Source organism: Amborella trichopoda, chromosome 10 (assembly GCF_054954075.1).
Source record: "Amborella trichopoda isolate Santa Cruz 75 chromosome 10, AtrichopodaSantaCruz75HAP2 v2.0, whole genome shotgun sequence".
Lineage (NCBI taxonomy): Eukaryota > Viridiplantae > Streptophyta > Magnoliopsida > Amborellales > Amborellaceae > Amborella > Amborella trichopoda.
In genome coordinates, this window is record NC_142345.1 from 28,174,170 (window position 1) to 28,187,169 (window position 13,000).

Consider the following 13,000-nt stretch of genomic DNA (forward strand, 5'->3'; position numbering starts at 1 on the left):
ATAATTTTAAAATACCAAACAACTGCAGTCATGTGATGAACTTTGGACAGTGATGAGCTGTAGGTGAAGTACTGTAGAACTTCACTTATAAGCGTTTGTAGATGCTTATATATATATATATATATATATATATATATATATATATATATATATATTCAATGCTTATTATCTTTTTATGATAGTTTATATCGATAACGTCTTAATCTTTTCTGAATCCATAGATGAACATATTAAACATATTAATACTTTTATTCATGCAATCCAGAATGCTAGCTTAGTTGTATCAGCAAGAAAGATTACTTTATTCAAAACAAATATTAGATTTTTAGGACACAATATCCATCATTGCACTATTATTCCTATAGATCGATTCATACAATTTGCTGATAAATTTCCTGATCAAATACTAGATAAAAAAGAACTTCAAAGGTTCTTCAGATGCTTAAATTATGTTAGTGTTTTTTATCCCAATCTTGCTATAGATGCTAAACCTTTACATAATAGATTAAAAAAGAATCCTCCACTTTGGACGGATATTCATACCAAAGCAGTCCAACTAATCAAACAAAAAGTCAAAACCCTTGTTTGTCTTTCTCTTCTTCATCCTACTGTTTTCAAAATAATTGAATGTGACATAGTATTAGTCTACCATATGAACCTGGATTTGATGAAAAACAAATCCATACTAAAGCTAGACCAATACAAATGAATACTACTTTATTAGACATGTGTAGAAAAGAAATTACTGACCTCCAAACAAAAAAGTTAATAAGACCAAGCGCATCACCATGGAGTTGTGTAGCTTTCTATGTCAATACAAATGTTGAAAAGGAAAGAGGAGTTCTAAGATTAGTCATTAATTATAAACCTCTAAATAAAGTGTTACAATGGATTAGATATCCTATTCCCAATAAAAAGGATTTACTAGACAGAGTAGCCAATGCTTGTATATTTTCCAAATTTGACATGAAATTAGGATATTGGCAAATACAAATTTAAGAAAAAGATAAATATAAAACAACTTTTAATGTACCTTTTGGACAATCGAATGGAATGTAATGCCATTTGGCCTAAAAAATAAAGAAAAATTTCTTTGTATGTTAAAACAAGAAATTAAATATAAATATGTGGAAGAATAAATACAGAATCCTTTGATCCAACAAAAGATTCAATCCATTCAACAACAAATAGAAACCTCTATCTGTAGTGAGTATCCCAATGCTTTTTAGGAAAGGAAAAAATTTTCCAAATTTGACATGATGCATATCTAGAAGAATATTTAGCTGCTAAATTAGAAAGAAAAAAGAGAAAAACAAATATTAATTATATCAAACAAGATTATCTTGTTCCAGAAAATCAGGGTATTAGGGAATGGTATCTTAAAACCTTCCAACCCAAGTTAATAGAATTATTTCATAAAAAATGTAATAAATTCTTGAATAAAGAAAGTGAAACAAAAGGATTTTTTATATGATTACAAGAAATATGTACTCAATATAAAATAAACATTCCTCAATTTAATACTCTTCAAACAATAGAAGAAAAAACATACATCAGTACAGATGGTACTACTGCTGTTAGTACACACCCTCCTGAAAAAAGTATAATACTAAAAGGTGTAATAACTCCTTTAAGCAATGGAGAACCACCACAATCCCTATATGATATTATTGCAACACTATATAAAGTTCTACCAAAAGAAATAGATAAAAAACAAGAACTAATACCTCATATAGTAGAACAAAACAATTATATCAATTTATATATGCAATATTTAGGAAAACAAACAGAACGTATAGAAAGATTAGTTACTCCTCAAACTAAGGGAATAACTCCTTCTATTCCTAAAGCAGTTTTGTTCAAACCTCTTCCAGAACTTAATAAAAATAAATTTCATATAGGAGAAAATAATAAAACACTAATGGACCAGTTAATATCTAAATTAGCCCAATTAGATATCAAAGGAATCCCTTCTCCTAAACTCAGTATTCCTGCACCTTTACTAATTATCCCAGAATCTTCAGGTAGGGGAAAAACAAAAATACCGGAGCATGAAACTATGATGCTTCAAGAAGAGGAAACAGTTATAGAAGATACTATACAAAACCAAGAATCTGCTTTTATGGATACTTCACCTATTGATTTAAATAGGATAGCATATGGTAAAACATGGAAACCAATCACAGCTTTATCATACTATAAGAGACCTATACCTGTTGATGTACAACTTGAAGAAGATGCCATACAACAATCTGTTTCCTATTCAAGAAGATCAATAGTCAACTGGACAATAGATGGTTTATCTGAACTAAAAATATTAGATGTCATGAGACATATGACAATGTTTGTGTCAGCAAACAAAATGGCAGGCAATCCAGACCAAGAAGTTGCCAAAGCAATAGTAAATGGATTTACTGGCTGGTTAAGAGGCTGGTGGGATTTCTATGTTGATGATGAAACCAAAAACATAATCTTCACCAATACTAGAGAATGGACCGTCAAAAATAAACAAAATCAAGAAATAATTTGTACTTAAAGTTACACTGCATTTTGTAGGAAGTACAGCCCTATTAGCAGCAAGATCTGAAGATCTGCTGTCCAACCTTCGCTGTCCTACATTATCCCATTATAAATGGTACAAGGATGTTTTTTTCTCAAGATTACTAATACGAGAAGATTGTCAGTTAGACCATTGGAAAGAAAAATTTATTGCTGGTCTACCATACTTATTTGTAGAAAAAGTCAAAGAGAGACTAAGAAAGAAACATAATGGAGTTATAGTATACTCTGCATATACACTTGGAGAATTATCAGCAGAAATATGTGTTGAAGAATTAGCTTTATGTACTGATCTTAAACTCAAAAGACAACTTGATAAACAGCAAATCACCAAGTTCTTTACCAAGTTCTTTACGCTTGGTGATGACTGTACGGTCTCATCTGATGAGACCGGCTTTCTTCCTGCTTCTGCAAAGATTTCCTTCATTTGTTGTTCCAAGGTTTCTTTGGAAGCATTAGGGTTTGTTTGTAGCATATTTTTCAAATATATAGGGAAGTCAAATGACGTATTGGCTGTATTATGTCCACTTGGACTGGGGTTATATATAGGTTTTTGTGGAGGTATGCGCTTGGGAACTATGGTTGTGGGATCCATATTGAAGGTGTCCCACCATTTTACTGAAATGGTTTTTCCCAGACGTGAGATATAAGTATGGTTGGCTGTATTATTGACAAAGATTGAGTATTCCCATTTCATAATCTATGGGAGTTGGTATAGTGCAACAAAGTATAGGTGATTGTCTGTATTATCATCACTATTATTGAATGTAACGAATTGTTCCTGCACTTTTTGGAAAGCAGGAAGTAAAATTGCAGTAGTTGATCCCCAAACTAAAATCCAATTTTTAAACCAGTTGGGAAATCTTTCAAAAATAGGTAAACGAAACTGAATATATTAACTATGAGTATTTGGATTTTGGTAATAAAACATTTTATGTCATGCTTCTATGTACTCGGCGTACTTGTAATATTTGTACGAAAAATCAGGATTCTGTAATTTTTTTCCTTGAGCAGGATTGCAACCCCACTCATCATAATAAAGCAATTTCTTGATCTGTATTTTTGAATATGCAATTACTCTGGTATTTTGCTGGTAGTAATGGACAACAGAGATGAACCCTGTTTCCATAAGAATGGTTTCATAATACTCACGAGTTTTGACTCCAATGGTTGGATTCAAATGGTTTATAAGATATAATGGAGCAAGTTGTTGTTTTGTCAAAATATTTTGTTGGTACTAATCCTTCATTGATGCAATTAAGGTCAGCACCTGAGTCTATTAAAGCTGATGTTTGAAAGCGATAATCTTCGGCTACTATAATAGTGACTTGAACAAACCATTTTTTAATCATAATTTTATCTATCAAATTTACAGAAGAAGTTGTGATCAGATATGGTTTAGCTTCTGAGGTTTCTGGTATATCTTCCTATGGATCAGGACTATATATTGTGACTAGATGATTGAATTCTATTTCATCTGTATCTGAATTTTGATGAGATAAATTTTGTAATTCTAAGGTTTTAATTCTATTTTTTAATTGATAAACCTCTGTTTTAACTTCTTTAATTTCATGTTTAAGTTTTGAAATAGAATGTTCTTTTTGTTTAGTAATATGTTGTTCACTAACTATTTTCATAATAGAGGCCAAATTATATTCATCAGGTGTTTTACTAATAGGAAGTGTTTTTGCTTTTGTTTTAGCTAAAGTAATAAATTTGGTGATTACAGATCTTTTTTCTTTTGGATCTGTAATTTTTTCGATGAGATCTAAGATTAAATTATCTTCTTGGGTAAGCATATGAAGATTATGTGTGGGTATAGGACAAGTGCAATTGGATTCTTCCATTTGATGGGATGATTCTGTATCAGTAGAAGAATCTGAAGAATCAGATGACTCTGTCCATAATAGGTCGTCATCTTGGATATTTCCTATATGTGATTCAGTAGAATCTGAGGACGTGGTATCATAATTGATTATATTATATAATTTTGATTTGATTGATTCATCTAGGTGTAATGCTTTTATTTTCTTTTTTAACTTGTATTGGTGTTTGTAATGGCCAACTTTTCCACATTTATAACATACTGGTAGTTTCTTTTAATTTTTAGTTTTTGGAGAAAACTTTTTTATAAATTTTTGTTTAGACTTTTTATATTTTTTATGTACTTTTTGGATCTATATTTTTTTTTTTTTGTATTTTTTCTTTTTCTTATATAACTTTTCAGGTTTATTTTTTCTATTTAAATGATAACCAAATTGCTCAAAAAAATCATCAAGTTCTTTACGCTTGGTAATTTGTTGTTTATCAAGTTGTCTTTTGAGTTTAAGATTAGTACATAAAGCTAATCCTTCAGCACATATTTCTGCTGATAATTCTCCAAGTGTATATGCAGAGTATACTATAACTCCATTATGTTTCTTTCTTAGTCTCTCTTTGACTTTTTCTGCAAATAAGTATGGTAGACCAACAATAAATTTTTCTTTTCAATGGTCTAACTGACAATCTTCTCGTATCAGTAATCTTGAGAAAAAAACATCCTTGTACCATTTATAATAGGATAATGTAGGACAACGAAGGTTGGACGGCAGATCTTCAGATCTTACTGCTAATAGGGCTGTACTTCTTACAAAATGTAGTGTAATCGTATATATTAAGGTGTTTACTGCATCACTTTCAGTATAAATTATTTCTTGATTTTGTTCATTTTTGGCGGTCCATTCTCTTGTATTGGTGAGGATTCTGTTTTTGGTTTCATCATCAACATAGAAATCCCATCAGCCTCTTAACCAACCAGTAAATCCATTTACTATTGCTTTGGCAATTTCTTGGTCTGGATTGCCTGCCATTTTGTTTGCTGACGCAAACATTGTCATATGTCTCATGACATCTAATATTTTTAGTTCAGGTAAACCATTTATTGTCCAGTTGACTATTAATCTTCTTGAATAAGAAACAGCTTGTTGTATGACATCTTCTTCAAGTTGTACATCAACAGGTGTAGGTCTCTTATAGTATGGTAAAGCTTTGATTGGTTTCCATGTTTTACCATATGCTATCCTATTTAAATCAATAGGTGAAGTATCCATAAAAGCAGATTCTTGGTTTTGTATAGTATCTTCTATAACTGTTTCCTCTTCTTGAAGCATTATAGTTTCATGCTCCGGTATTTTTGTTTTTCCCCTACCTGAAGATTCTGGGATAATTAGTAAAGGTGCAGGAATACTGAGTTTAGGAGAAGGGATTCGTTTGATATCTAATTGGGCTAATTTAGATATTAACTGGTTCATTAGTGTTGTATTATTTTCTCCTATATGAAATTTATTTTTATTAAGTTCTGGAGGAGGTTTGAACAAAACTGCTTTAGGAATAGAAGGAGTTATTCCTTTAGTTTGAGGAGTAACTAATCTTTCTATACGTTCTGTTTGTTTTCCTAAAGATTGCATATATAAATTGGTATAATTGTTTTGTTCTACTATATGAGGTATTAGTTCTTGTTTTTTATCTATTTCTTTTGGTAGAACTTTATATGGTGTTGCAATAATATCATATAGGGATTGTGGTGGTTCTCCATTGCTTAAAGGAGTTATTACACCTTTTAGTATTATACTTTTTTCAGGAAGGTGTGTACTAGCAGCAGTAGTACCATCCGTACTGATGTATGTTTTTTCTTCTATTGTTTGAAGAGTATTAAATTGAGGAATGTTTATTTTATATTGAGTACATATTTCTTGTAACCATATAAAAAATCCTTTTGTTTCTCTTTCTTTATTCAAGAATTTATTACATTTTTTATGAAATAATTATATTAACTTGGGTTGGAAGGTTTTAAGATACCATTCCCTAATACCCTGATTTTCTGGAGTAAGATAATCTTGTTTGATATAATTAATATTTATTTTTCTCTTTTTTCTTTCTAATTTAGCAGCTATATATTCTTCTAGATATGCATTATCATTTTTTATATCATCTTCTATTTGTAATGTAAGTATTTGAAATTCAGATATGTCCGGTTCAGATATGTACGTGGGAATGACTACATGCTCAGCAGTTCTTTTGACTCTTTGTAATTGGAAGTCTGAAGATGTTGTAGGTATTGATGGAGAAGGAAGTATTATAACATCAGGAGTAGTATGACAAAATTTTCTAGCAGGTATTAATGGTTTTTTATTTCTTTTCCTATGAATATCTATATCATCCTGTATTATAGGCTGTTGAAATTTTATTTCAATATTTCCATCTTTATGTTTTATTATTTGATTTGGAATAGTATTCACAGGTACTTCCCTGAGCTGGTTTACGTTTTGCAATGCCCATGATTGAGGTAGAATAATATCAGACCAAGTAATGGTTTTTGGTGTAATCGTATTTGATTTTTCTATATTAGTTTGGAATAAAATAGTTTGATCTTTCTTATTGACTTGCATAATATTAAGACAGAGAGTATTCATTACTTTATAATAAATTATGTATACTATTGCTAAATTCTGAGAACCATGTGTCATATTAAATCCATGAGTTTTAAAATTTATAGTTAATATATCTAATATATTTGGGTCTGTTAATGAAACAGAAAAATTTGGAAAGCAATTAAAATATATGGGTCCACTACATAGGCTGGATTCCACCATGCCTAGGAGTGAATCTGAGAACTTATTGTGCCTTGTATCTCTTAGGCATACAAGCACTGAAGTGTTTAACCCTAGACTGGTTAAAGGTTTAATGACTATTTGTATTAATCCAATGTGCAAATACTTATAATTGTTTTCTTTATGTTTTTCAATAATTTTTCTTGATAATAGTTGAAAGTCTTTCTAGTTTTGCGTTACTGATAGACTTTCCTCTACTATTTTTATAGCGTAACCTAACTTGAATTTGAATGATCCTTTCTGATAAATATCTTTTATTGGTACTTTAGGAATATTCCAATTTTGGATATGATGTTCAATATCATTGATGATGATCTCTTCTTTATTTTTAACTCTTAAGGTTTGAGATTGAGTTGCAGTATTACCTTTAAGATTCCTAATTAAATTTGCCATCTGTACGTTGCGGATAATGACAATCTGGGCGATCAAGGGTGCAGCGTGTTCCCCTAAGCGGCTCTTCCTGGCCTTGACGGGTACTTTGCTTAGACTTTTCCTTTCGTCTCTTGCCTTAACTCTCGGACCAACTTTCTTAGATGTAAATTTAAATAGGTTTCTACAGTAATATTATAACTTTTAACTCTTAACAGTTCACTGTTTTTACTGTTTGGCTCTGATACCAAAACGCGTCGGGATCTACAGTAAAAACATTATATATTGTTTACAATAAGTATGTGAATATTAAGCTGTTATATTTTAGTATTTCTTGTAAAATTCTATAAAAGTTTAGACATAATAGAATTATGCAAATAAAAGGTATGATTGATATATCTATGACTAGCCACTGTGTGTGGTTGAGATTACCTATTTTGATATAAACACTATTTTCAATTGCGTAACATCACATCACATTCTTATATAAAAATTTGTACAGATACACCGAAAAGGAAATTGTAAGAGAGCTTATACAAACTGTAAATTTACAAGTAACATACTAACTGTAAAAATAACAAACTGTATACAAACTAATTGTATAAAAAACTGTAGGCTGTAAACAAACTTACTGTTTACATATGCAATAACTGGAAAAGAGTTTCCAGTGTTGAGGGCATTAGGAAGGGTGAGAGCGAAGATTACAATCACACATGCTAAGAATATAGAAAAGGAGGAAAAGATAGAACCTAGAAATTAAAGTGGATTTCTGACCTGATATTCATGAGCTCTGAGGTCAGGATAGCTGTTGCAGTAGATGGAGCAGGTAGAAGACAGAAGAGTATCTTCTGAGAGATATGAGAGAAATACAGAGAAGAGATGAGAGAAATGCAGAGGAAGAATAGAGGAGAAGAGAGCGTCCGAGGAAGAGCTCTTGAGTGACCTGCCTCTTTTGAGGAATGAGAGGCCCTTATATAGAGGGGAAAAGGAGTGCCTTCGTCGCGAAAGAAGGATGACAAGGCATAAAGCAAAAGAGACGTGACATAAAGAAGATCCTATCAGCGGAAGAAAACAAAATGGAAAAGAAAAGTGAAAAGTCTTTTGTCTTTGTCGGTGCTTGTGGACAAAAAGGCATCAGTGAATAGTATGCAACTTTGTCTTTAATGTCCGTGTTGCAGTGATGGTATCCTTGAATAGTAGTCGTTTGTCTTTTTATGTCAGTGGGGAGCATTTGAGCACAGTCTTGGTTTGTCGTATATTGTTGGAGCGCATCTTGGCACTGTCGTAGTTTGTCGTATATCGGTGGAGAGCATCTTAACACAGTGATATGAGTGAGTGGCAGCAATGAGTCATGGTCTTTGACTGAATTCGTATGGATCATCTTCTTCTGGGTCTGTTTCGTCCAAGGGAAAGTATCTATTGTTATGAGCTGGTGATGATTGTACGGTCTCATCTGATGAGACCGGCTTTCTTCTTGCTTCTGCAAAAATTTCCTTCATTTGTTGTTCCAAGGTTTCTTTGGAAGCATTAGGGTTTGTTTGTAGCATATTTCTCAAATATGTCGGGAAGTTAAAGGAAGTATTGGCTGTATTATGTCCACTTGGACTGGGGTTATATATAAGTTTTTGTGGAGGTATGTATTTGGGAACTATGATTGTGGGATCCATGTTGAAGATGTCCCACCATTTTACTGAGATGGTTTTTCCCAGGCGTGGGATATAAGTATGGTCGGATATATTATTGACAGAGATTGAGTATTCCCATTTCATAATCCATGGGAGTTGGTATAGTGCAACAAAGTATAGGTGATTGTCTGTATTATCATCACTATTATTGAAAATAACGAATTGTTCCTGCATTTCTTGGAAAGCAGGAGGTAAAATTGCAGTAGTTGATCCCCAAACTAAAAACCAATTTTTAAACCAGTTGGGAAATCTTTCGAAAATGGGTAAATGAAACTGGATATACCAACTGTGAGTGTTGTTTGGATTTTAGAAATAAAACATTTTATGCCATACTTCTATGTACTCGGCATACTTGTAATATTTGTGCGAAAAATCAGGATTATGTAATTTTTTTCCTTGAGCAAGATTGCAACCCCACTCATCATAAGAAAGCAATTCTTGATCTGTATTTTTGAATATGCAATTACTCTGGTATTTTGCTGGTAGTAATGGACAACAGAGATGGACCCTGTTTCCAGAAGAATGACTTCATAATACTCACGAGTTTTGATTCCATTGGTTGGATTCAAATGATTTATAAGATATAATGAAGTAAGTTTGATAGGGTCCATACTAGTATGGTGGTCATCTATTGTAATATCCATAAGATATGCTCGTTGAATATATGTAGAGCGCGGAACATTAAGCCTTTGGTTTGGTATTGATTGAGCTGGAGTATAGGCGGGAGTAGATGTATTCGTGTCTGGATAAGTGATTTGGTGAACAGGAGAAATGGAAGGTGAAAGGGTTGCCAAAGGCGGGTTCTCACCTTCAAATGGTATATATATATATATATATAGGGAGTCACTGCTGTATGGCCATACGCAAATGGCTTAGATTGAATTTGGGTCATTCTGTAGCCGATCTGATGCTCAAAGATGTCCGATAGTGTTTAAATTTTAATTTTTTTTTTACAAATCCAAATCAATTGCTATTTTAGACATGTATTATTCTCAATAAAAATATAAAACAAATAATTCGTGAAAAACAAATTGACCAAAATACCCCCCAAAATGTTTCGGGGGTATTTTCATCAATTAAATTCATGTAAATTTTTTTAAAATATTTTTCATAAATTCACCAATTTTTGAAGAACACATGACTAAAATTTCAAGTGATTCGAATTTGTAAAAAAAACAATTAAAATTCAAACACTATTGGACATCCGTGATCGTCAGATCGGCCCATATTTAATCTGGACCGTGGGCGTTCACTGTAGCAGTACGCAACTAGGCACATAACATCTTTTCTCATATATATATATATATATATATATATATATATATATGAAAATTCTTCCCAACATCTATAGGTGAAAATGAACAGTGATTTTGCTTATGCTCATCATCGTCCAAAGTTCATCACATGGTCACGATTGTTTGATGGTGTTTCATTTTTCATTTTTCTTTCTATAAACCAGAATGATTTTAAATTTGGAGCGTACGTACATCTTAGTGAGGCGTACCTAATAAAAATATGGAAAAAAATATTTTCGTAAAAAATACCCCTGAAAAATTACGGGGGTGTTTTGGTCAATTTTTATTTCGTGAATTATTTTTTATATATTTTTATTTGATTTTCCTATTTTTTATGAACACACAATCTAAATTTCAGATCATTCCGATTTGTAGAAAAAAAATGAAAATTGAAAAACTACTGTATAACTGTGACCGTGCGATGAACTTTAGATGGTGATGAGCATAGGCGAAATCACTGTTCATACCTATAGGCGTTGTGTAGTGTTTTCCATATATATATATATGTGTGTGTGTGTGTGTGTGTTATGTGTGTGTGTATGTGGAAAAAGATCATGTACGCCCATGTGCGTACTGCTACAGTAAACACCCAACGGTGTGTGTGTAGAAAAAGATCTTGTACGCCCATGTGCGTACTGCTACAGTAAAGCCCAACAGCCCATATTGAATCTGAGCCAATCTGACAATCACGAATGTACGGTAGTGTTTGAATTTTATTTTATTTTTTTATAAATCCAAATTACTTGAAATTTTAAGCGTGTGTTTTTAAAAAATAAACGAATCTATGAAAAATATCAAAAACAATTTACATGTAATAAATTGATCAAACTTTCGAGGGTATTTTGGTCATTTTTTTCACGAATATATATTAGGTGTGACTTGATGAGAAGAACATATACCTAAAATTCGACTGTGATTGTCAAAATTTTAAGTGATTTGGATTTGCAGAAAAAAGTCAAAATTCAAAAACGAAATGAGGTTGTGACTGTCAGATCGGCCCAGATTCAATCTAGGCCATTGACGTTTACTGTAGCGGCCAGTGAGTGGGAGTACATAGTCCAAATTGGCAAAAAATAAATTGATCAAAATACCCCCAAAGTATTTCGGGGGTATTTTGGTCAGTTTATTTCATGTAAAATTTTTTTTTGATATTTTATTAGATTCATCTACTTTTTAAGAACACGTCTAAATTTTTTAGTGATTTGGATTTGTAGAAAAAATATTAAAATTCAAATATGAAATGAGGTCGTCATTGTCAGATCGACCTAGAATCAATCTGGGATGTTGGGTGTATTCTTACAGGTTCACCTGTCGACATACCGTAGCATCTTTCATATATATATATATATATATATATATATATATATATATATATATATATATATATATATATATATATATATATGAAAAAATTACAAAAAACCCCAATATACACTATCTATTCAACTTACCCCTATCCAACTTCATTCTCTCACCTATTTCCTATTAACGACTTATCTTCGCAAAAACCCCTCCTCTCTCTCTCTCTCTCTCTCTCTCTCTCTCTCTCTCTCTCTTCAGCAACAAAGACAACGAGCTCCGGCGATACGAAAACTCGCTTCAACAGTAGACCTTCTAGAGCCAGGGCACTCCGACGGTTGATTACGTCACTCCAATGGTACAAAAAAGCGCTCCGGCGATACGGACATTTGTTTCGGCAGTACACCTTCTAGAGCCACAGCAGTCCGGCAGTGTGGTAGTTCGCTTTGGCCATAGACGAATTTGCTTCGGCATTACGTGATCTCGATCCTGTAGTACACCTTTTGGAGACATTTCGCTTCGGCACTCTATGATTGCGCTCCAGAAGTGCATTAGGGCGCTCCGACAGGGTTTTCAGAGCTCCGACGGTAGATGAAGGCACTCCGGCAGTACACCTTCTGGAGCCACAGCGCTCGAGCAATACCTATTTCAATCCGACAATCTTTACAAAGCACTTTGGCAGTGTTTTTCTATGCTCCGACAATACGCAACTTGGATTGCCAATTGACTTTTTTTTGTATGGGAAGGCATTTTCTTCCAACAAATAACAACTTTTTACCTTGGGGGGTTTTTGTGAGGAAAAGTTGTTATGGGTAAAAAAGTGAGAGGAAAGGTTGGCTGGGGGGTAAGTTGCGTAAATAGTCTCTTTATATATATATTGTAGCACTACGGATGTCCGATAGTGTTTCAATTTTAATTTTTTTCTGCAAATTTAAATCACTTGAAATTTTAGCCATGTGTTCTTCAAAAATAGGAGAATCTACAAAATATATATATAAAAAAATACATGAAATAAATTTACAAAAATACCCCTGAAAAGTTTCAAAGGATATTTTGGTCAATTTAGCTTATGTAAATTATTTGTTTTATATTTTTATTTGATGTGCCTTGATTAGAATAAAACACGCATAAAATTTCAACTGAT

The 13,000-nt window shown here is 32.4% G+C and overlaps 1 long non-coding RNA gene across 2 annotated transcripts; it reads left to right on the forward strand.

The window, feature by feature from the left end:
• The first annotated feature begins 224 nt into the window (after positions 1-224).
• LOC148780111 (uncharacterized) lies at positions 225-12,786 on the forward strand. Of its 2 annotated transcripts, XR_016042711.1 has the most exons (5): positions 225-1,206; positions 6,563-6,712; positions 6,839-6,883; positions 7,549-7,681; positions 12,118-12,786. It is a non-coding gene; the product is annotated as an uncharacterized LOC148780111 (long non-coding RNA). The 2 variants fall into 2 exon arrangements; XR_016042710.1 differs by having other exon boundaries at positions 225-6,712.
• Positions 12,787-13,000: the final 214 nt, after the last annotated feature.